Source organism: Trichomycterus rosablanca, chromosome 25, assembly GCF_030014385.1.
Source record: "Trichomycterus rosablanca isolate fTriRos1 chromosome 25, fTriRos1.hap1, whole genome shotgun sequence".
NCBI classification, from domain to species: domain Eukaryota; kingdom Metazoa; phylum Chordata; class Actinopteri; order Siluriformes; family Trichomycteridae; genus Trichomycterus; species Trichomycterus rosablanca.
In genome coordinates this window covers 6874914-6898251 of record NC_086012.1, presented here as the reverse complement: position 1 = coordinate 6898251, position 23338 = coordinate 6874914, and the positions used below count along the sequence as shown (strand labels likewise).

Genomic DNA, 23338 nt, shown 5'->3' with positions numbered 1-23338 from the left:
CTCAGCAGCGAGCCATAGCAGATCTATTTAAAGAACGATATAGAAAGAGATAGAGAGCTGAAGGAAGGACGGGTGAGCCAGAGAGCGAGGTCATTTCCTCTTTCTCAAATGTGTTGCATGACGCTGGCTGGCCAATCAGACCCAACTATGTTGCGAATGCGATTCTAGGCCATGTGCCAACATACAGAGAGAAATAAAAAAGGGAACATGAAAGCTGGATATACACTATTAGAACATATACATCTGCTATGAAGTTACTGTAGGTTCTTTTATATTTTTAAGGTGGACTTTATAAATAATATATAGATAAGACACTTAAGCTTTGGATAAAAGTGCCAAAAATGTAAATGTCCATATACACCGATAAGGCATACCATTATGACCACCTCCCTAATATTGTGTTGGTCGTCCTTTTTTGTTATTTTATATTTTTAAGGTGGACTTTATAAAAAATATATAGATAAAACGCTTAATTGGGGTTTCTTTTATTTGAAGGCTGCCTATAAGCCAGTGCTTGTCAATGGAAAGTACCACTCGTTCCAGTAGTGGTATTGAGATGAGTTTGTGTAAGTTACACAATATATACCCAGACGGATACAATTATATACAATATGACCCTAGGTTTAATTTTTGAATTCATGTGTTTCAGTCACAGCAGTTGCTGACAGGAAATTATATGCCTTAAACTTTGCAGCAACAGTTTAGGGATGGTCCTTTGCTGTTTCAATCAGCCTTGGTGTTGTCCTGGATAACCAGCTGACCTTCTCTTCTGATGTAGCCAACATAACAAGATCGTGCCGGTTCCTCCTCTTGAACATCAGGAAGATTCGACCATTTCTCTCCATGGAAGCTACCCAGATTCTGGTCCAGTCACTTGTAATCTCACGGTTGGACTACTGCAACTCCCTCCTGGCAGGAGCTCCCATGTCAGCTACTAAACCCTTGCAGCTCATTCAAAATGCAGCCTAAACACCGCCACATCACCCCACTGCTGCGTTCTCTTCACTGGCTTCCTGTAGCTGCACTCAATTAGTTTAAAACACTGATGCTCGCCTACAAAGCCAAAAATGGACCAGCCCCAAGCTACCTTCGTGGTCTAATGAAACCCCGCTCTGTACCACGCAACTTCCGAGCCACTAGTCTCGCTCGACTTGATCCTTCACCCAGGACTAGAGGAAGACGAGCATCAAGGCTCTTCTCTGTACTGGCACCCAAGCGGTGGAACGAACTTCCCCTGTCTGTCCGAACATCTGAGTCTCTTGCTGTCTTTAAAAAACGATTAAAAACCCACCTTTTTACTAAACACTTAAGCTGACATGTACTTACTTACTAACACCCTTTCATTTCTTTTAAAGGTTTTAGCAAATTTGTGTTCTTGGACTGTTGATTACTTAAACTAGAGTAAGGTAATGTTCACTGTGGAAGCACTTCTGTAAGTCGCTCTGGATAAGAGCATCTGCTAAATGCCATAAATGTAAATGTAAATAAATGTTAAAACCTGCATTTAAAATGTATTATACTTTTATTAACTTACATTTGTAAAAGAACCTTAGATCCTCAGATCCACCAGGTATAAAATGAAACAGCAGACCAATCATTCACCTCAAATAACCTCCAGTATACAGACAGGATGAACCTTTGGAACCTGAACAGTTGGGGCGATAACAGTCACTGAACCAGGAAGCGTGAGTGCGCCACTGTGCATGCTAATCAGGTTGCATTTGGAAACAAAGTACTGTAACATCTTAAATTAGAATTTAGAATTAAGTACGGGTTAAGCTGAGACTGGGAGATTTTGGACAAAAGTTACACAACAGTTGCTAACATAATTGCATAATAAATCAATAATATAATGGAAATTATATGCCTACACTTTGCAGCAACAGTTTACGAAAGGTCCGTTCTTGTTCCAGCATGATTGTGCCCCTGTGCATGAAGCAAGATCTATAAAGAGTCCTGACCTCAGCTTCACTGAACAGCTTTGGATTGAACTGGAACTTCAAATAAAGTTTTCTTGACCAGCATCAGTGCCCAACCATACAATATGGTGTCATATTTTGACTGAATGGGCACAAATTCCGGCAGCGATACTTGAAACTGATGTGAGAAGTCTTCTCAACTGAAGGGATCTATATTAAAGCCATTTGTTTTTGACCACTAGTTCATTGTCAGTTGTCCAAATACTTTTGGCCATATAGCGTGTAATGTATCTGGTGGAATGTATGTTTATTTACATTGTAGTTGTATATGGCATATTTATATTACATCTAATATATTACATATATATTATTATATTTTTATGCTACTTATATATTATAATGGAGTTGTACTGTATATTATGCACAGATGAGCCAGAACATTAGGACCACCTCTAAGAAATGTACATATCAATGCCTATTTCATAATAATTATGCATGTCACAGTCTGATATATATATAATGCTGGGCTGATGGTAGTGACTTGTAGTATACGGGTAGGGTAGGGTAAGGTAGGGTATGGTAGGACAGGATAGGCTTTATTGTTATTGTGGTTATACAATGTCAGGGCGCTCGTAGGGTTAAGTGGTTAAGGTACTGGACTAGTAATCGAAAGGTCACTGGTTCAAGCACCACCTGTGCCAGGTTGCCACTGTTGGACCCTTGAGCAAGGTCCTTAACCTTCAATTGCTTCAACAGTGTACTGTAAGTCGCTTTGGATAAAGGCGTCCGCTAAATGCCAAAAATTTAAATGTAATGTAAATGTTATACAACAATACTTTGTGTGATAGCTCTCAAGGAGATCAGCAGCAAAAATAAAATAAAAATAAGATACAAATCTAATATAAAAATATATAACTAGGCACAACTAGATACAATTTAGGAAATATAGGGCAAGCATATATGGACAGCATAAAGACCTGAGTCGTTTTGATAAGGTCCAAATCCTTATGGCCAGATGACTGTATCGAACAGCATGAAGTGCTCACAGGCAGCCATGGTGAATGCTCACAGACAGTGGTCTGATGATGGACAAGCCAAGCAGTTAGGATGTTAGGTGGCCAAGACTGATTGATGCCAGAGGACATGAAGGCTGGTGTCTGGTACGAACCAATAGAAAAGCTACTGTGGACTAAATTACAGATCATCTTAATACCAGTGATGAAGTGAATGGTTCACCTCGTGCATTGAACTCCTGTCCACCATTAAACGCACCTTCAAAGGGATGTAGTCATTAGAACTGGACATGGGGCGGCACTGTGGCTCAGTGGGTAGCACTGTCGCCTCACAGCAAGAAGGTCCTGTGTTCGATCCCCAGGTGTGGAGTTTGTACGTTCTCCCCATGTCTGCGTGGGTTTCCTCCGGAAGCTCCGGTTTCCTCCCACAGTCCAAAGACATGCAGTCAGGTTAATTGTCCATGACTGTGTTTGACATAAACTTGTGAACTAATGAACCTTGTGTAAGAGGTAACTACAGTTTGTACAGTGTGTAAAACATGACGTTAAAATCTTAATAAATAAATAAATATATAAAGAAGATTGTCCACTGGTCCGGCAGATCCTGTTGCACATGTGTGTCATTAAGACACGGAAAAGATGATACCAGGATGCACCATAGGATGATCCAGCTCACAACAGAAAGAGGCTGAAGGACCTTCTGGTAACGTCCAGGTATCAGGTATCACAGGACTCCTTCAGGCCTAATATTTTAGCTCATGGTTATATATTATACATTCATAAACTAAATATATTTACATTTATTACCATACTTATATTTCTAAATAGTCTTTTTCTTATTATAAAATATAAATTTGTATATATGTATATATAAATAATATAACTATACAGTCTATATGTAATAATTGCAACCTATAACAAAAGGTTACATTTTAAAAAAACTTTTTTAAAAGTTTACCTAGCTAGCATAACCTAGCATAAAGCTGCTGCTGCTGCAATTTATCTATTACATTTTTACATTTAATTAGGATTAAAAAATCTTAGTCTGAAATGTGTAATAACTGTATTTAAATGTATTTATTGTTTTGATCAAATACAAGCAGATTTCTAATATTTGGAATTGTATACGATGAATAAAACAGTCTAAAATGCTACAGATACATATTGTTAGCATTGTTAGCACTGTTAGCGCTGTTTAACAGCACATTAGCAAGGTGATTTCCACACCAAAAGTTCTGGGCTACTAACAGCACGTTTATCTCTCAATTGTTTACATTTGATAGATTAGATCTGGATTATGAATTTAGGGCTCTATTACAGAAGTTAGATTTCATCAGCTTCACTTACCATATAGAAGCACTTTGTAGTTCTACAATTACTGACTGTAGTCCATCTGTTTCTCTGCATGCTTTGTTAGCCTCCTTTCATGCTGTTCTTGAATGGTCAGAACCCCCACAGGACCACCACAGAGCAGGTATTATTTAGGTGGTGGATCACTCTCAGCACTGTAGTGACACTGACATGGTGGTGGTGTGTTAGTGTGTGTTGTGCTGGTATGAGTGAATCAGACACAGCAGCGCTGCTGGAGTTTTTAAACACCTTACTGTCACTGCTGGACTGAGAATAGTCCACCAACCAAAAATATCCAGCCAACAGCACCCCGTGGGCAGCGTCCTGTGACCACTGATGAAGGTCTAGAAGATGACCAACTCAAACAGCAGCAATAGATGAGCGATCGTCTCTGACTTTACATATACAAGGTGGACCAACTAGGTAGGAGTGTCTAATAGAGTGGACAGTGAGTGGACACGGTATTTAAAAACTCCAGCAGCATTGCTGTGTCTGATCCACTCATACCAGCACAACACACACTACCACACCACCACCATGTCAGTGTTATTGCAGTACTGAGAATGATCCACCACCTAAATAATATCTGCTCTGTGGTGGTCCTGGGAGAGTCCTGACCATTGAAGAACAGTGTGAAAGGTGGCTAAGGCTAACAAAGCATTCAGAGAAAAATATGGACTACAGTCCAGTAATTGTAGAACTACAAAGTGCTTCTATATAGTAAGTGGAGCTGATAAAATGATTTAAGTGCATACAGTCCTGTGAAAACTATTTTAAAAACCTCTTTAATTATTTTCCTTACGGTAATGTGTTCAAACTTATTTCCCGTTCACTGTGTTCTCCGCGAGCAGGCCAGCACCTGCACGCGTCCTGCTCCGCTGAAAGAAATCAGCCTTGCTGTGACGATTAAAGCAGAATCACGTCCAGACATGAAGCTTTTGATTTGCATCGCTGCCAAGCAATAAAGGTATTGTGTGGGAGCAAGACAGATGTTGAACGTGTCCCAGTCAAAGACCTTCTTACATTTAGGGTTGGATGTTCTTGAAGACTCAGAAGATGCTACGTGGTTGGAGGTCTGTGGGCACCAAAGAGCAGGACTTTTAAAGCATGTTTATTGTTTGTTTGTTTATTAGGATTTTAACGTCATGTTTTACACTTTGGTTACATTCATGACAGGAACGGTAGTTACTCATTACACAAGATTCATTACTTCACAAGTTTATGTCAAACACAGTCATGGACAATTTAGTGTCTCCATTTCACCTCACTTGCATGTCTTTGGACTGTGGGAGGAAACCGTAGCACCCGGAGGAAACCCACACGGATGATGGGGATCAAACCCAGGACCTTTTTGCTGTGAGGCGAGAGTGCTGCCCACTTAGCCACCGTGCCGCCCAAAGCACTATATATATATATATATATATATATATATATATATATATATATATATATATATATATATATAGTGCTTTGGGCGGCACGGTGGCTAAGTGGGTAGCATATACTGTATATATACAGTATATGTGTATGTATATATATATATATGTAGTATGTATGTGTATATATAAATACAAAAAAGTATTTAGTCAGCCACTGATTGTGCAAGTTCTCCTACTTAGAAAGATGAGAGAGGTCTGTAATTTTCATCATAGGTACACTTCAACTATGAGAGAAAAAATGAGAAATTTTTTTTTTTAAAGAATTGAGATCATTGACAAGATCATTGACAAGCTCCTCCCGTGTAATTCTGGACTGACCTCACCTTTCTCAGAATCATTCTTACCCCACCAGGTGAGATCTTGCATGGAGCTCCAGAGCGAGGGTGATTGACTGTGATCTTGTATTTCTTCCATTTTCGAATTATCGCACCAACAGTGCTCTCTTTCTCACCAAGCTTCTTGCTGATGGTCTTGTAGCCCATTCCAGCCTTGTGCAGGTCTACAATCTTGTACCTGACGTCCTTTGATAGCTCTTTGGTCTTGCCCATGGTGGTCGAGAGATTTGAACGGAAGAAACTGATTCTGTGACAGGAGTCTTTTATACAGGGACAGGACTAATTTGTGTGCCTCATGGGCACATAACCGGTCTGTGGGGGTCAGAATTCTTGCTGGTTGGTAGGGGATCAAATACTTATTTCCCTTAATTAAATACAAATTAATTTATAACTTTTATTTAATGTTTTTTTTCTGGATTTTTTGTTGATATTCTGTCTCTCTCTGTTAAAATAAACCTTCCATAAAAATTATAGACTGTTCAAGTCTTTGCAGGGGATCAAATACTTATTTCCCCCACTATATACAGTGTATCACAAAAGTGAGTACGCCCCTCACATTTCTGCAAATATTTCATTATATATTTTCATGGGACAACACTATAGACATGAAACTTGGATATAACTTAGAGTAGTCAGTGTACAGCTTGTATAGCAGTGTAGATTTACTGTCTTCTGAAAATAACTCAACACACAGCCATTAATGTCTAAATGGCTGGCAACATAAGTGAATACACCCCACAGTGAACATGTCCAAATTGTGCCCAAAGTGTCAATATTTTGTGTGACCACCATTATTATCCAGCACTGCCTTAACCCTCCTGGGCATGGAATTCACCAGAGCTGCACAGGTTGCTACTGGAATCCTCTTCCACTCCTCCATGATGACATCATGGAGCTGGTGGATGTTAGACACCTTGAACTCCTCCACCTTCCACTTGAGGATGCGCCACAGGTGCTCAATTGGGTTTAGTCCATCACCTTTACCTTCAGCTTCCTCAGCAAGGCAGTTGTCATCTTGGAGGTTGTGTTTGGGGTCGTTATCCTGTTGGAAAACTGCCATGAGGCCCAGTTTTCGAAGGGAGGGGATCATGCTCTGTTTCAGAATGTCACAGCACATGTTGGAATTCATGTTTCCCTCAATGAACTGCAGCTCCCCAGTGCCAGCAACACTCATGCAGCCCAAGACCATGATGCTACCACCACCATGCTTGACTGTAGGCAAGATACAGTTGTCTTGGTACTTCTCACCAGGGCGCCGCCACACATGCTGGACACCATCTGAGCCAAACAAGTTTATCTTGGTCTCGTCAGACCACAGGGCATTCCAGTAATCCATGTTCTTGGACTGCTTGTCTTCAGCAAACTGTTTGCAAGCTTTCTTGTGCGTCAGCTTCCTTCTGGGACGACGATCATGCAGACCGAGTTGATGCAGTGTGCGGCGTATGGTCTGAGCACTGACAGGCTGACCTCCCACATCTTCAACCTCTGCAGCAATGCTGGCAGCACTCATGTGTCTATTTTTTAAAGCCAACCTCTGGATATGACGCCGAACACGTGGACTCAACTTCTTTGGTCGACCCTGGCGAAGCCTGTTCCGAGTGGAACCTGTCCTGGAAAACCGCTGTATGACCTTGGCCACCATGCTGTAGCTCAGTTTCAGGGTGTTAGCAATCTTCTTATAGCCCAGGCCATCTTTGTGGAGAGCAACAATTCTATTTCTCACATCCTCAGAGAGTTCTTTGCCATGAGGTGCCATGTTGAATATCCAGTGGCCAGTATGAGAGAATTGTACCCAAAACACCAAATGTAACAGCCCTGCTCCCCATTTACACCTGGGACCTTGACACATGACACCAGGGAGGGACAACGACACATTTGGGCACAATTTGGACATGTTCACTGTGGGGTGTACTCACTTATGTTGCCAGCTATTTAGACATTAATGGCTGGGTGTTGAGTTATTTTCAGAAGACAGTAAATCTACACTGCTATACAAGTTGTACACTGACTACTCTAAGTTATATCCAAGTTTCATGTCTATAGTGTTGTCCCATGAAAAGATATAATGAAATATTTGCAGAAATGTGAGGGGTGTACTCACTTTTGTGATACACTGTATATATATAATATGTGTATATATATATATATATATATATATTTAGTATGTACGTATATATACTGTATGTAGTATGTATATACTGTATACAGTGTATCACAAAAGTGAGTACACCCCTCACATTTCTGCAAATATTTTATTATATCTTTTCATGGGACAACACTATAGACATGAAACTTGGATATAACTTAGAGTAGTCAGTGTACAACTTGTATAGCAGTGTAGATTTACTGTCTTCTGAAAATAACTCAACACACAGCCATTAATGTCTAAATAGCTGGCAACATAAGTGAGTACACCCCACAGTGAACATGTCCAAATTGTGCCCAAATGTGTCGTTGTCCCTCCCTGGTGTCATGTGTCAAGGTCCCAGGTGTAAATGGGGAGCAGGGCTGTTAAATTTGGTGTTTTGGGTACAATTCTCTCATACTGGCCACTGGATATTCAACATGGCACCTCATGCATGGCAAAGAACTCTCTGAGGATGTGAGAAATAGAATTGTTGCTCTCCACAAAGATGGCCTGGGCTATAAGAAGATTGCTAACACCCTGAAACTGAGCTACAGCACGGTGGCCAAGGTCATACAGCGGTTTTCCAGGACAGGTTCCACTCGGAACAGGCTTCGCCAGGGTCGACCAAAGAAGTTGAGTCCACGTGTTCGGCGTCATATCCAGAGGTTGGCTTTAAAAAATAGACACATGAGTGCTGCCAGCATTGCTGCAGAGGTTGAAGACGTGGGAGGTCAGGCTGTCAGTTCTCAGACCATACGCCGCACACTGCATCAACTCAGTCTGCATGGTCGTCATCCCAGAAGGAAGCTGACGCACAAGAAAGCCAGCAAACAGTTTGCTGAAGACAAGCAGTCCAAGAACATGGATTACTGGAATGCCCTGTGGTCTGACGAGACCAAGATAAACTTGTTTGGCTCAGATGGTGTCCAGCATGTGTGGCGGCGCCCTGGTGAGAAGTACCAAGACAACTGTATCTTGCCTACAGTCAAGCATGGTGGTGGTAGCATCATGGTCTTGGGCTGCATGAGTGTTGCTGGCACTGGGGAGCTGCAGTTCATTGAGGGAAAGATGAATTCCAACATGTACTGTGACATTCTGAAACAGAGCATGATCCCCTCCCTTCGAAAACTGGGCCTCATGGCAGTTTTCCAACAGGATAACGACCCCAAACACAACCTCCAAGATGACAACTGCCTTGCTGAGGAAGCTGAAGGTAAAGGTGATGGACCAAACCCAATTGAGCACCTGTGGCAAATCCTCAAGTGGAAGGTGGAGGAGTTCAAGGTGTCTAACATCCACCAGCTCCGTGATGTCATCATGGAGGAGTGGAAGAGGATTCCAGTAGCAACCTGTGCAGCTCTGGTGAATTCCATGCCCAGGAGGGTTAAGGCAGTGCTGGATAATAATGGTGGTCACACAAAATATTGACACTTTGGGCACAATTTGGACATGTTCACTGTGGGGTGTACTCACTTATGTTGCCAGCTATTTAGATATTAATGGCTGTGTGTTGAGTTATTTTCAGAAGACAGTAAATCTACACTGCTATACAAGTTGTACACTGACTACTCTAAGTTATATCCAAGTTTCATGTCTATAGTGTTGTCCCATGAAAAGATATAATGAAATATTTGCAGAAATTTGAGGGGTGTACTCACTTTTGTGATACACTGTATATACTATTGTCTAACCAATTAAGGGTATTGGGATTTGCTCAAGAGCCCAACAGTGGCAACCTGGCATTGGTGTGGCTTGAACCAGTGATCTTTTAATTACTAGTCCAGTACCTTAACCACTAGGCTACAACTGCCCATTGACTACATTAGTAAGGTTGGGTGCTAAAGCCGGGATCACAGTCGGCATTCTGTTTCATCAGGTGCTGAGTTTTGTGATTGTATGCTATAGCATTAAGATATATTTCACTGAAAGTAGCCAAAACAAAACCATTCCACCATCATTTTAGGCAGCGCCCAGGTGGCGCAGCTGGATATTCTGCTAGTACACCATTGCTGGGATTTTAAACTCACCGAGTTTGAATCTCAGCTCTGTTACCGGTTGTCTGGGCGCCCTCTACCTGCAGCAGACAAAAAAATTGCCCACTGGTCTGCTGGTTGGGAAAAGACCGGACAAAAAAGGGGGTGGGGTCTTCAACACTGTGTGAGAACCCTGGTTAGTAGCCCGAAGCACCCGAACAGAAGTGAAGGAATGTGAAGATCAGTGCGTGACTCTCCATGCGTGAGCCTCATGTGCGAATCTGTCGAAGTATTGGTGAACAAGAAGGGGTGGCGCAGCGGGATATTCCAGTAGCACACCAGCGCTGAGATTCTAAACTCCTCGGTTCGAAACTCGGCGTTTCCACCGGTCGGCTGGGCGCCATCGAGCGGGCATAATTGGTTCTGCTAGGGCGGGATGGCCGGACTATGTGGGTGGGGTCTTTAAATGCTGTGTAAGAATCCTGATTGGCAGATAGAGAGGCGTCTCTGCAATCGGGGATCCCCCAGCAGCGGAAGACAAATTGACCCAGGACTTTCTTGCTGGGAGGTGACGGTGCTACTCACCGAGCCACTGTGCCTCCCCTTATTTGATCTGACCCATTGTAGTGTGAAATGTAATCCATGGAGACTGGATTGCTGTATGCTCGATTTAAGGTACCCCAGTGGTAGTAATGGTAGGAACCATTGGATAACTACATACTTTTGGCCATGTATAGCACTTTTATACACCCACACATGCTGATATGTACCAGCTGATATGCCAAATGATTAATATTCTTCTTTCTATGTCACTGATAGCTGTTTTGTTCCCTCATCAGTCAAAAGTTCTAAAAGGAACTGAAGACTGCACACATTACCATATATGGCATGCCATATGCTGTGTGTACAATGTTAGCCAATGTGAATAATATTATTTACGAAAACATGTTGCCAGTTGGCTTTTAAAAAAGCATTCTCTGGCAACCAAAACAATAAATCATTATTATTCTAATGACCCAAGTGGATTATTAATTATTAATAGCTTTACACCTATAATTATAATACCCCCCACTGTTCTGGGATGTGGTGGCACGGTGGGTTGGTGGGTAGCACTGTCGCCTCATGGCAAGAAGGTCCTGGGTTCGATTCCCAGGTGGAATGGTCTGGGTCCTATTTGTGTGCAGTGTCTGAATGGGTTTCATTTGGGTGCTCCGGTTTCCTCCCACAGTCCAAAGACATGCAGTCAGATTAAGTGGAGATACTAAAATCATCCTAGGTATGAGTGTGTGTAGGTGTGTGTGTGTGTGCCCTGTGATGGACTGGCGACCTGTCCAGGGTGTTTTCTACCTTTTGCCTAGTGAATGTAAAACAGTGTAAGACAGTGAATTAATGTTCTAGGGTGGTTTTTTAGAAGGTTTTGAATCCTGTCCGTGGGAATTTGTGCCTATTCTTGTGAAGTCAAGCCCTGCAGTAGTACAAGAAGGCCTGGTTCGCAACATGTTTTACCCCAATGGTGTTCAGTGGGGTTGAGTTCAGGGCTCTGTGTTGGCTGGACGTGTTTGGTTCGTGGACTATTCTCAGTCATCAGCGCTGCTGTGTCTTATCCACTCATACCAGCACAACACACACTAACACACCACCACCATGTCAGTGTCACTGCAGTGCTGAGAATGATCCACTACCCAAATAATACCTGCTCTGTAGTGGTCCTGTGAGAGTCCTGACTATTGAAAAACAGAGTGAAAGCAGGCTAAAAAAGCATGCAGATAAACAGATGGATTACAGTCAGTAATTGTAGAACTACAAAATGCTTCTATATGGTTAATGGAGCTGATAGATTTGTGCCTATTCTTGTGAAGTCAAGCCCTGCAGTAGTATAAGAAGGCCTGGTTCATGACATGTTTTACCCCAATGGTGTTCAGTGGGGTTGAGTTCAGGGTTCTGCGCAGGCTCCTCGATCCACCACCTAAATAATACCTGCTCTGTGGTGGTCCTGTGGAGGTCAACAGCATGAAAGGGGGCTAACAAAGCATGCAGAGAAACAGATGGACTACAGTCAGTAATTGTAGAACTACAAAGTGCTCCTATGTGGTAAGTGGAGCTGATAAAATGGACAGTGAGTGTAGAAACAAGGAGGTGGTTTCAGGTTCTTCAACATTGATGTCAAACCATGTCTTCATGGACCTCACACAGGGCAGTGGTTACTACAATACTGGACTAGTATTCAGAAGGCTGTCGGTTCAAGTTGGTCCAACCACTGTTGAGCTCCTAAGCAAGACACTTAACCCTCAACTGCTTGCATGGTATTCGGTCCTAACTGTACTGTACATCACTTTGGAGGAAAACATCTGGATTGTTGGTTAAACTGGAAGGAAGTTGAAGCACATCATGTTCTGTGGTCCTGTTTTGTGAAAATTCACAGTAGTAGCCACAGTCGTGTAGCAGCAAGCTCTAAATCTGTGTGTGTGGTCCTCTAGAAAGCATCTCAGTAAGCAGATCAAGTTAAGGTTCTCTATTTTCTTGTGTTGTGACAAAATTAAGGCTCTCGTTATTAAACTGAATGTACAGTTGTGGTTAAAGCTGCTCTTGCTTTAGCGAGTTCTGATATGAAGTGTGAGGGAAAACAGTGTAGGCAGACATACGGCCAGTAGATACAGCAACACTCGACTTTTTGACTCATACATGAAAACCTAAAACCACCTCCTTGTTTCTACACTCACTGTCCATTTGATCAGCTCCACTTACCATATAGAAGCACTTTGTAGTTCAACTGACTGTAGTCCATCTGCTTCTCTACATATCTTTTTAACCTGCTTTTACCCTGTTCTTCAATGGTCAGGACCCCCACAGGACCACCACAGAGTAGATATTATTTAGGTGGTGGATTATTCTCAGCACTGCAGTGACAATGACATGGTGGTGGTGTGTTAGTGTGTGTTGTGCTGGTATGAGTGGATCAGACACAGCAGTCCACTCACTGTGCACTCTATTAGACACTCCTACCTAGTTTGTAGATGTAAAGTCAGAGACGATCACTCATCTATTGCTGCTGTTTGAGTTGGTCATCTTCTAGACCTTCATCAGTGGTCACAGGACGCTGCCCACGGGGCGCTGTTGGCTGGATATTTTTGATTGGTGGACTATTCTCAGTCCAGCAGTCACAGTGAGGTGTTTAAAAACTCCATCAGCATTGCTGTGTCTGATCCACTCATACCAGCACAACACACACTAACACACCACCACCATGTCAGTGTCACTGCAGTGCTGAGAATCATCCACCACCTAAATAATACCTGCTCTGTAGTGGTCCTGTGACCTCACTGTCACTGCTGGACTGAGAATAGTCCACCAACCAAAAATATCCAGCAAACAGCGCCCCGTGGGCAGCATCCTGTGACCACTGATGAAGGTCTAGAAGATGACCAACTCAAACAGCAGCAATACTGTAGATGAGCGATCGTCTCTGACTTTACATCTACAAGGTGGACCAACTAGGTAGGAGTGTCTAATAGAGTGGACAGTGAGCAGACACGGTATTTAAAAACTCCAGCAGCACTGCTGTGTCTTATACTCTCATACCAGCACAACCCACACTAACACCACCACCATGTCAGTGTCACTGCAGTGCTGAGAATGATCCACCACCCAAATAATACCTGCTCTGTAGTGGTCCTGTGGGGGTCCTGACCATTAAAGAACAGCATGAAAGGGGGTAACAAAGCATGCAGAGAAACAGATGGACTACAGTCAGTAATTGTAGAACTACAAAGTGCTTCTGTATAGTAAGTGGAGCTGATAAAATGAACAGTGAGTGTAGAAACAAGGAGGTGGTTTTAATGTTATGGTTGATCGGTATATCAGTTGCCGTTATACTGCATTATTGCACGTATTGACCTGTACACATTTCATCACAGAAGTGCCTGTTATAGCTGCAAAAGCAACAGTCAAATCTTGGCATCTGGAATCTCCCCCTTTCTGGTCCTGATCATAAACAGCTGACGAGCTGTTAACTGACCTCCAGCGCAAATAATCTTTGAAGATGAGGTGAAGATAAACCTTGAAGATTAAACACACATGGGAATCGTACACACGGCGCTATGGGCTTTGAAGGTTTTAGCGCAGGTCATTTTAGGACAGAGGTGTGGTTTGATAAGATGATATATGATCAGCAAACATGTTAATTCTTGTATGTACACACCTGATTATAAGCTTGTTGGCTTTGACGTCCCACACTCGGAAGGCTTTACACAAGATTTTTAGGGAATTTGTGCCAATTAAGTCAAAATAGCATTCGTGAGGGGCGGTATTAGCTCACTGGACCAAAGCCAAACCTCCAGGTCGCCAAAGTTGGGCCCCTTAGCATTTGCTCGCATTGTATCACAATTGCAATTTGGTTTGGACTGAAGCGTCTACCAAATGCTGTACATTTAAAAGTAAATGTGAGGTCATGTATATCTTGGATCCGAAGGCCTGGCTCACCATCGACATTCCATTTCAGTATTTCTAAAATATGATTGGTGATTGTGTGTATGTGTGCAAGCATATATTGTGAGGGTGTAAATACTTTTGCTCAGACAAGTGATTTTATGTATTTATATACACGGATCAGCCACAACATTAAAACCACCTCCTTGTTTCTACACACACTATTTTATCAGCTCCGCTTACCATATAGAAGCACTTTGTAGTTCTACAATTACTGACTGTAGTCCATCTATTTCTCTGCATACTTTATTAACCTGATTTCACCCTGTTCTTCAATGGTCAGGACCACCACAGAGCAGGTATTATTTGGGTGTTGGATCATTCTCAGCACTGCAGTGACACTGACATGGTGGTGGTGTGTTGTGCTGGTATGGGAGTGGAGTGGATTGGATTAGACACAGCAGCGCTGCTGGAGTTTTTAAATACCGTGTCCACTCACTGTCCACTCTATTAGACACTCCTACCTAGTTGGTCCACCTTGTAGATGTAAAGTTTGAGTTGGTCATCTTCTAGACCTTCATCAGTGGTCACAGGACGCTGCACACGGGGCGCTGTTGGGTGGATATTTGTGGTTGGTGGACTATTCTCAGTCCAGCAGGGACAGTGAGGTGTTTAAAAACTCCAGCAGCGCTGCTGTGTCTTATCCACTCATACCAGCACCATGTCAGTGTCACTGCAGTGCTGAGAATGATCCACCACCTAAATAATACCTGCTCTGTAGTGGTCCTGGGAGAGTCCTGACCATTGAAGAACAGCACAAAAGGGGGCTAACAAAGCATGCAGAGAAATAGATGGACTACAGTCAGTAATTGTAGAACGACAAAGTGCTTCTATATGGTAAGTGGAGCTGATAAAATTGACAATGTGTGTAAAAACAAGGAGGTGGTTTTAAACAAGCAATGTTAGCTGTAAAAAGCAACACTGCATGCACAGTGAATGTATCTAATGTACAGCCAGATACATACAGACAGCTCTCATGTAGATCTGCATTAACACCCCCACACACTTCACAGAAGCACTAAAGACCAAGACCATGAGAGAAAAATGCAAAACAACTAAATACAGCGAGAAAAAAGAGAGACGGCGGCACTGAGAGAGAGAAAACATGCTGTATCATTCAGGCCTTAAGGTCTGTTTACGCATTTTCAGACCGAAAATGTCACAATCCTGCAAGTAGTTAACAAACCAACACGTCCTGATTCAGTCTAATTGAGGCCAGAGATATTTTATTAATACCACACACACGTTACACTTGTTACACAGTGATAAATAAATGTTTATTGAAGTAACACAGACCAGCCATTGTAATGAGTGTCAGGGTTGCCAGGACTGCAAAAAAGGAGCCATTATATTTGCTATTTGAAACCGTTTCCCAGATTGTTGACTGTTTGGGTGGAATTAGTCATTACAGCACTAAAGTCAGCGCTAGACTTTTTCCACTTTTAAAAGAGACTTTGGACACGAACCATTTAGAGAGCTTCGAATTTCAGTCCTTAAGCTTTAAGTCTTTGAGGTTAGAGGTTTAAAACCATCCGAGTGGGTATTCAAATGATTCCAGGATAGTGAGGCCACTGAAAAGGTTTCGGGTTGTAGTTAGCAGGTCTGTTAGCATTAATTTTTTTTATTGCTGACCTACTTAAAGTAATATTTATTACAAAATAAAGATTCAGATAGTTACATTTCCAGGACCAATACGAACTAGTTTAACACAGAACACAAGTCAGAAACACAAACAAGACAATATACACTTGTTTTTACACCCACTGTCCATTTTATCAGCTCCACTTACCATATAGAAGCACTTTGTAGTTCTACAATTACTGACTGTAGTCCATCTGTTTCTTTACATACCGTTTTACCCTGCTTTCACCCTGTTCTTCAATGGTCAGGACACCCACAGGACTACCACAGAGCAGGTATCATTTAGGTGTGTTAGTGTGTGTTGTGCTGGTATGAGTGGATCAGAAACAGCAATGCTGCTGGAGTTTTTAAATACCGTGTCCACTCACTGTCCACTCTGTTAGACACTCCTACCCAGCTGGTCCACCTTGTAGATGTAAAGTCAGAGACGATGGCTCATCTATTGCTGCTGTTTGAGTTGGTCACCTTCTAGACCTTCATCGGTGGTCACAGGACGCTGCCCATGAAGCGCTGTTGGATGGATATTTTTGATTGGTGGAATATTCTCAGTCCAGCAGTGACAGTGAGGTGTTTAAATCTCCAGGAGCGCTGCTGTGTCTGATCCACACATACCAGCACAACACAGACTAACACACCACCACCATGTCAGTGGTCCTGACCATTGAAGAACAGCATGAAAGGGAGCTAACAAAGCATGCAGAGAAACAGATGGACTACAGTCAGTAATTGTAGAACTACAAAGTGCTTCTATATGGTAAGTGGAGCTGATAACATGGACAGTGAGTGTAGAAACAAGGAGGTGGTTTTAATGTTATGGCTGATCGGTGTATTACAGTTTCTGAGCCTTAACTGAGGCTGAAGACATCTTTAGCTCTTTTGACGTTTTCTGGGATCTTCTGTGACCTCCTGTAAGAGTTGTCGCTGAGCCCTTGGCGAGATGTCAGTACATTTGTCACTCCTGGTTAAATTAGAGCCCTAGTGTCTTTGTAAGTCACCTTGCTGCATAGTGCTGCTGTGGAATCTTAAATTTAAGTCAGGGTTTAATCGTTGGGAAAGTCTTGGGTGTCATCTAGATGTTTTGTGTTCTTCTTGGTCAGCGCTGGTTTGTGCATTAAAGCCCCACCATGGATGCCATTTTTGTTGCTGTCACAATCCAGCCCCTGTGTGCTCCCGGACCTCATGTGCACATGTGCCACGCCCCTCTCTCCAGGAGCACATGCTGAAGCCAACGCCCCTCATCATGATTGGTCCCCTGTCGCTAATTATCCACAGCTGCACCTCGTTTTAGGTGTAATGCATAGGACATATACGAAGGAAGTTGTGGACCAGTCATTGTTCGTCAGGTTTGCTTCTTGTTAGTTCATGTCTCTTGTTAGTCCATGTTTAGAAGTTTAGTTTAGTGTTCAGTCTAGTTCTTGTCTTGGGTTAGTCAGGTGTGTGTTAGCATGTGTTAGCTTAGCTTAGGGTTTAGGATTGTTTAGGTTCTTGTTTCTTATATTAAGCATTAGCATAGGTCATGTGTTTGTATGTCTTGTCTTGAGTACACTTCATTCATTCATTCTTTTTCTTATCCGCCTATCCAATTAGGGTCACGGGGGGAGCCTATCCCAGCTTTTCAATGGGCGCAAGGCACACAGTAACACCCTGGACGGGGCGCCAGTCCATCGCAGGGCAGATACACACACACACACATACACACACCCAATCACTTATAGGGCAATTCAGTGTCTCCAATTATCTTATTGGACTGTGGGAGGAAACCGGAGCTCCCGGAGGAAACCCACACAGACACAGGGAGAACATGCAAACTCCGCCCCACCTGGGGATCAAACCCAGGACCTTCTTGCCGTGAGGTGACAGTGTTACCCACTAAGCCACCGTGCCGCCTCTTGTGTACACTTGTCTTGTCTTTTATTATTATTAAACCCTTTGTTTTAACATCTCTGCGTGTGTGTCCGCCCCTCTTGTCCCATCTAGCCCTAATACGTTACAACTACGCAAAAATAATGTAAAATGTACTTTATTTTTTGTCCCTTATAAGTGTTTTAACTCTTTATATTTTCAGGTACAACATTAGTACTGGTATAATACAGTCGTTACATGTATTAAAGTCTTTGAAAGTGCAGTTTGCATAAAAACAGTCTCATATCTGACTTGCAGAAGCCTTATTAAATCATTCTAACGTATGCAAAAGTCCCAACCCCCAACCCTGCGGCCTGGCGGCAGTTCAACCGCGGCACAATTGCGCGGGAAAACCACAGACTCGCATCATGCAGGCTAAACGGGACCGAGCACGAAATGTTTCTACACTCACTGCCCATTTTATCAGCTCCACTTACCATATAGAAGCACTTTGTAGTTCTACAATGACTGACTGTAGTCCATCTGTTTCTCTGCATGCTTTGTTAGCCCCCTTTCATGCTGTTCTTCAACGTTTAGGAGTAGGTATTATCTGGGTGGTGGATCATTCTCAGCACTGCAGTGACACTGACATGGTGGTGGTGTGTTAGTGTGTGCTGGAGTTTTTAAACACCTCATTGTCACTGCTGGACTGAGAATAGTCCACCAACGAAAAACATCCAGCCGACAACGCCCCATGGGCAGCGTCCTGTGACCACTGATGAAGGTCTAGAACAGGGGTGGGCAATTAAATTTTCCAAGGGGCCACATAAGAAACTGGGACTGTTGTGGAGGGCCGGACCAATAAGGTGAACTTAATTCTGCTCAATATTAATTTTATCTCTTTATAAAAAGCAGTAAATTGTACAGTTCTGATAATCTGTTACTATTTAGATGTTACAATCAGAAGAAGTAGGCAGAGTAAAAACATCAACGTTATTTCACTATTTAATCAACTAATTTTTCAAAAACAAATGTGAACAAAATGTGCAGGTTTTTAAACTTCACACTATTTTGTTTGGAGTCTAATTACCTCATTTGCTGTTTTTCAGTCCTTTGTTATTGTTGGATATTCTTTTTAAAATCACAAAGCTGGTCCTGACTGCTTCATTTCTGGATGTGTTAAACTTTATAAAAAGTCCTTGTTGCTTTTGCAGTTTAGTTAGTGAAGCTTCAGGTGTGACGCTCTGCATCGATCATGTTCTTATTTCACCGTTTAGTAGCGTAACAGCGATTTAAAGCCTAAATTGTGATCCTTAACCAGCTTTACATCTGACTTCAGTAAATAAATACTTCAGAAGTTCATGTCTTGTTAAAAACTCGACCGTCAATCACACTCAGTTCTGTTCGCCGACACATTACGGTGAAGCCTGATACACTCGCACACACGTAAAACGAAACTTAAAGAAATTTAAAGACATAGCGCTCCCGTCCAAAACAAGCCTGTTATATTGTATGTGTGATGTACATTTATTTACGTCTGATTTTTAATTGCCACGGACCTCATGCGGGCCGGTTGGCCGTACGATGCCCAGGTCTGGTCTAGAAGATGACCAACTCAAACAGCAGCAATAGATGAGCGATCGTCTCTGTCTGCTGCTGTGTCTGATCCACTCGTACCAGCACACACTAACACACCACCACCATGTCAGTGTCACTGCAGTGCTGAGAATGATCCACCATCCAAATAGTACTTACTCTGTAGTGGTCCTGGGGGGGGGGTCCTGTTAAAGAACAGGGGGGTCCTGTTCTTTAAAGCTTGCTGGGGGTGTTTTTGTGACTATGCTTTATAGATCCTGTAGATCTGTTCTTATTCGCCTCTATGAATCCTGAAAAAAGCCATACATGTCCATCCATGTGCAGTCTGTCTTTAACTTTGGCTTTGTAGTCTGATTGACTTGATTTTAACCGTTACACATTGAGGAAGATTTCTTTATAGATCCTGTAGATCTGTTCTTATTCGCCTCTATGGATCCAGAAAAAAGCCCTTAAAGCTTAGGGTTGCCAATTCACCAACAACTATGTATTTAAGAGGTGGATTACCCAGAGGAAACGTTCCACGGACACACATCCTCATGGACATTGGCTGAGGGCTTAGATTAAACCCAGAACCTTGATGCTGTACAGTACACACAGTACCTGCTGTGTAACAGTGCCACCCCAGTACCACCAAGTCTCTAAAAACATCCAGGGTCAAAAATATACATACTAAAAGTTTGATTGCATATTTGGTGGTGTGGAAAATACTAGAATACTAAAAATATTTATCTGTGCCCATTTGCCCATTGGCATAAGAATAGTTTGATCTCATCAACTGAAAAATAAATACGAGGGCTCTTCAAAAAGTTTCCGCATTTTTAAAACTCTATTTATTAAGAATTTCACAAACAAATGACATCACTTTTCTACATGGTCGCCTTCTGATGCATTTTTCCCAGCATCGTACCAACTTTTTTAATGCCGTCAGCAAAAAATATATTTGGTTGAGCACATAGCTACTGATGAACCGCTACTTTCACATAATCATCACATGAAAATCTTCTTCCCCTTAAAGCTTCTCTGAGCGGGCCAAAAAGTTGGAAATCAGATGGCGCTAAATCCGGACTATAAGCTCTCTCTCAGTCTCTCAGACACGACCGATTATTACTCCTCCCGTCCTCGCCGCTTCCAACGGAAATATAAAAGTGCGGAAACTTTTCGAAGATCCATCGTGCATGGAACAGTGCGTTCGTCTCAAGACTTGGAAAACCAAGTCTGTCAAGAACATTTCGCCATGTGGATTGTGACCTTTTTGTCATGTATTTGCAATTAATGGGGGGTGGCACGGTGGCACGGTGGCTCGGTGGGTAGCACTGTCGCCTCACAGGACGAAGGTCCTAGGTTCGATCCCCAGGTGGGGTGGTCTGGGTCCTTTCTGTGTGAAGTCAATGTACTGTACTTTTACTTAACTGTGGTAACTGTGTTTTGGTTACTCTACCCACCTCTGCAACAAACACATGCAATATTGGAATATCCGACCCGAAGATCCGTTCCCTAATGGTGTGAAATAACACGATGATCTGCCACATTGCACACCCTTCGAAAAAAAAAAAAAGTGAGACGTTTGTGCCTCTCCCTGTAAGAGCATGTGATAGCACTTCATTAAGACTTTCACTTTTCTCTGAACAGTGTGAATCACACACACACAGAGGCACCACTCCCAGTCCGTCTTAAAGCACGGGGCAAAACAAACACCACTCCCAGTCTAATCTTTATGATCAGATTAACCTCTCAAAAAGATACCAGCACTATTAATACTCTCGAAACACTGTGCCCACACTACCTGGTATTAAATTCTTCTATTATTTTCCAAGTTGAGAAATCATATCTAACGCAAGCGAGACACAAGCACGTCCACGACGTAGATACACAGTATCTATCCCCGACAGCACGCTCAGAAAAGTCAAGGGTTTGTTTTCATTACGCGTATTTAGCATTTAGACGCGAGTACTTACATGGCTTCTTCTGACTGGTGTGACGCACTCGAAAAGAAACAAAAAGCCCTGCATCACTCCCACTTTCCCCCCCTCTCTTGCTCTCTCGCCTCACGCGCCGTTGCTCTCTCGCCTTGACGCTCGTACGCGAGCGCACACCCCTCGCCCCGCACGCCCCGGTGGAATCCTGGAGTGGCTGGCAGGATCCTGCTGAAAGGCAGCGCATCCCTTATTAGGAAGTGTCAACTAAACATGTCAGGAGTCGTTTACATGTGGGGGGTGGAGAGCTGGTGCACGAGGTATGCAAAAAGCAGATACACAAACGTACAAAGTTTGTGTGTGTGTGTGGTCTCACTGTCCATTTTATCGACTCCACTTACCATATAGAAGCACTTTGTAGTTCTACAATTACTGACTGTAGTCCATCTGTTTCTCTGCATGCTTTGTTAGCCCCCTTTCACCCTGTTCTTCAATGGTCAGGGCCACCACAGGACCCCCACAGAGTAGATATTATTTAGGTGGTGGGTCATTCTCAGCACTGCAGTGACACTGACATGGTGGTGGTGTGTTAGTGTGTGTTGTGCTGGTATGAGCGGATCAGACACAGCAGCGCTGCTGGAGTTTTTAAATACCGTGTCCACTTACTGTGCACTCTATTAGACACTCCTACCTAGTTGGTCCACCTTGTAGATGTAAAGTCAGAGACGATCGCTCATCTATTGCTGCTGTTTGAGTTGGTCATCTTCTAGGCCTTCATCAGTGGTCACAGGACGCTGCCCACGGGACACTGTTGGCTGGATATTTTTGGTTGGTGGACTATTCTCAGTCCAGCTGTGACAATGAGGTGTTTAAAAAATCCATCAGCATTGCTGTGTCTGATCCACTCATACCGGCACAACACACACTAACACACCACCACCATGTCAGTGTCACTGCAGTGCTGAGAATGATCCACCACCTAAATAATACCTGCTCTGTGGTGGTCCTGACCATTGAAGAACAGCATGAAAGGGGGCAAACAAAGCATGCAGAGAAACAGATGGACTACAGTCATTAATTGTAGAACTACAGAATGCTCCTATTTGGACAGTGAGTGTAGAAACAAGAAGGTGGTTTTAATGTTATGGCTGATCAGTGACACAAGTGACACAGCTAGCCTCAGGCCATTCTGAGGTGGCACAACCCGGTAGCATGCCAGCTAACATCTCCATCTGTGTACCGAAAATGGCTAAATTGTCACCGACAAGTTCAAATTTGGAAATGAATGACGCCTGTACACCTGTATACAAATTAAAAATCAATGATCATTTATTTACACTGGATGCTCCTTTGTTATTCAGTCAGATTATTGCTTAGAATTAAGGCACCTTAGTAGGTAGCATTTTAATACATGTAAGAATTTAGACAGGTATCGAGAGCGTATAAAATACTTTTATAATAATAATAATAATAATTATAAAATAATACATAAAAAGTGCTACAAGTGTAGCAATACTATATTATTACTATGTTATTATAATTATATATTCGCCTGCTGTCTGACTCTTCCTGTGGCAGGCAGACTCTAGGTTGTGATTGGTCATAAATACCATACAACCTTAGTGAAAGCAAGTTAGAGCTGTATAGGTTTGTCGTGGTTGAGAGTTCCATGATGTATCAGCAGTAAAAGAGCTTAGATAATAA

General features: G+C 42.7%; 1 protein-coding gene across 11 annotated transcripts in view; it reads right to left on the bottom strand.

Annotated features, from left to right (window-relative positions):
• The window catches only part of LOC134302523 (muscleblind-like protein 1), a 106328-nt gene that overhangs the window by 66033 nt on the left and 16957 nt on the right, over positions 1-23338 (bottom strand). The window contains exon 1 of one of the 11 annotated variants that reach the window (XM_062987646.1): positions 21677-21747. The exons of the other annotated variants lie outside the window; for them this stretch is intronic. The gene's annotated coding sequence lies outside the window, so the exon portion shown is untranslated. Of the gene's footprint in view, positions 1-21676; positions 21748-23338 lie in introns of those variants that run through there. 11 annotated transcript variants of the gene reach the window in all.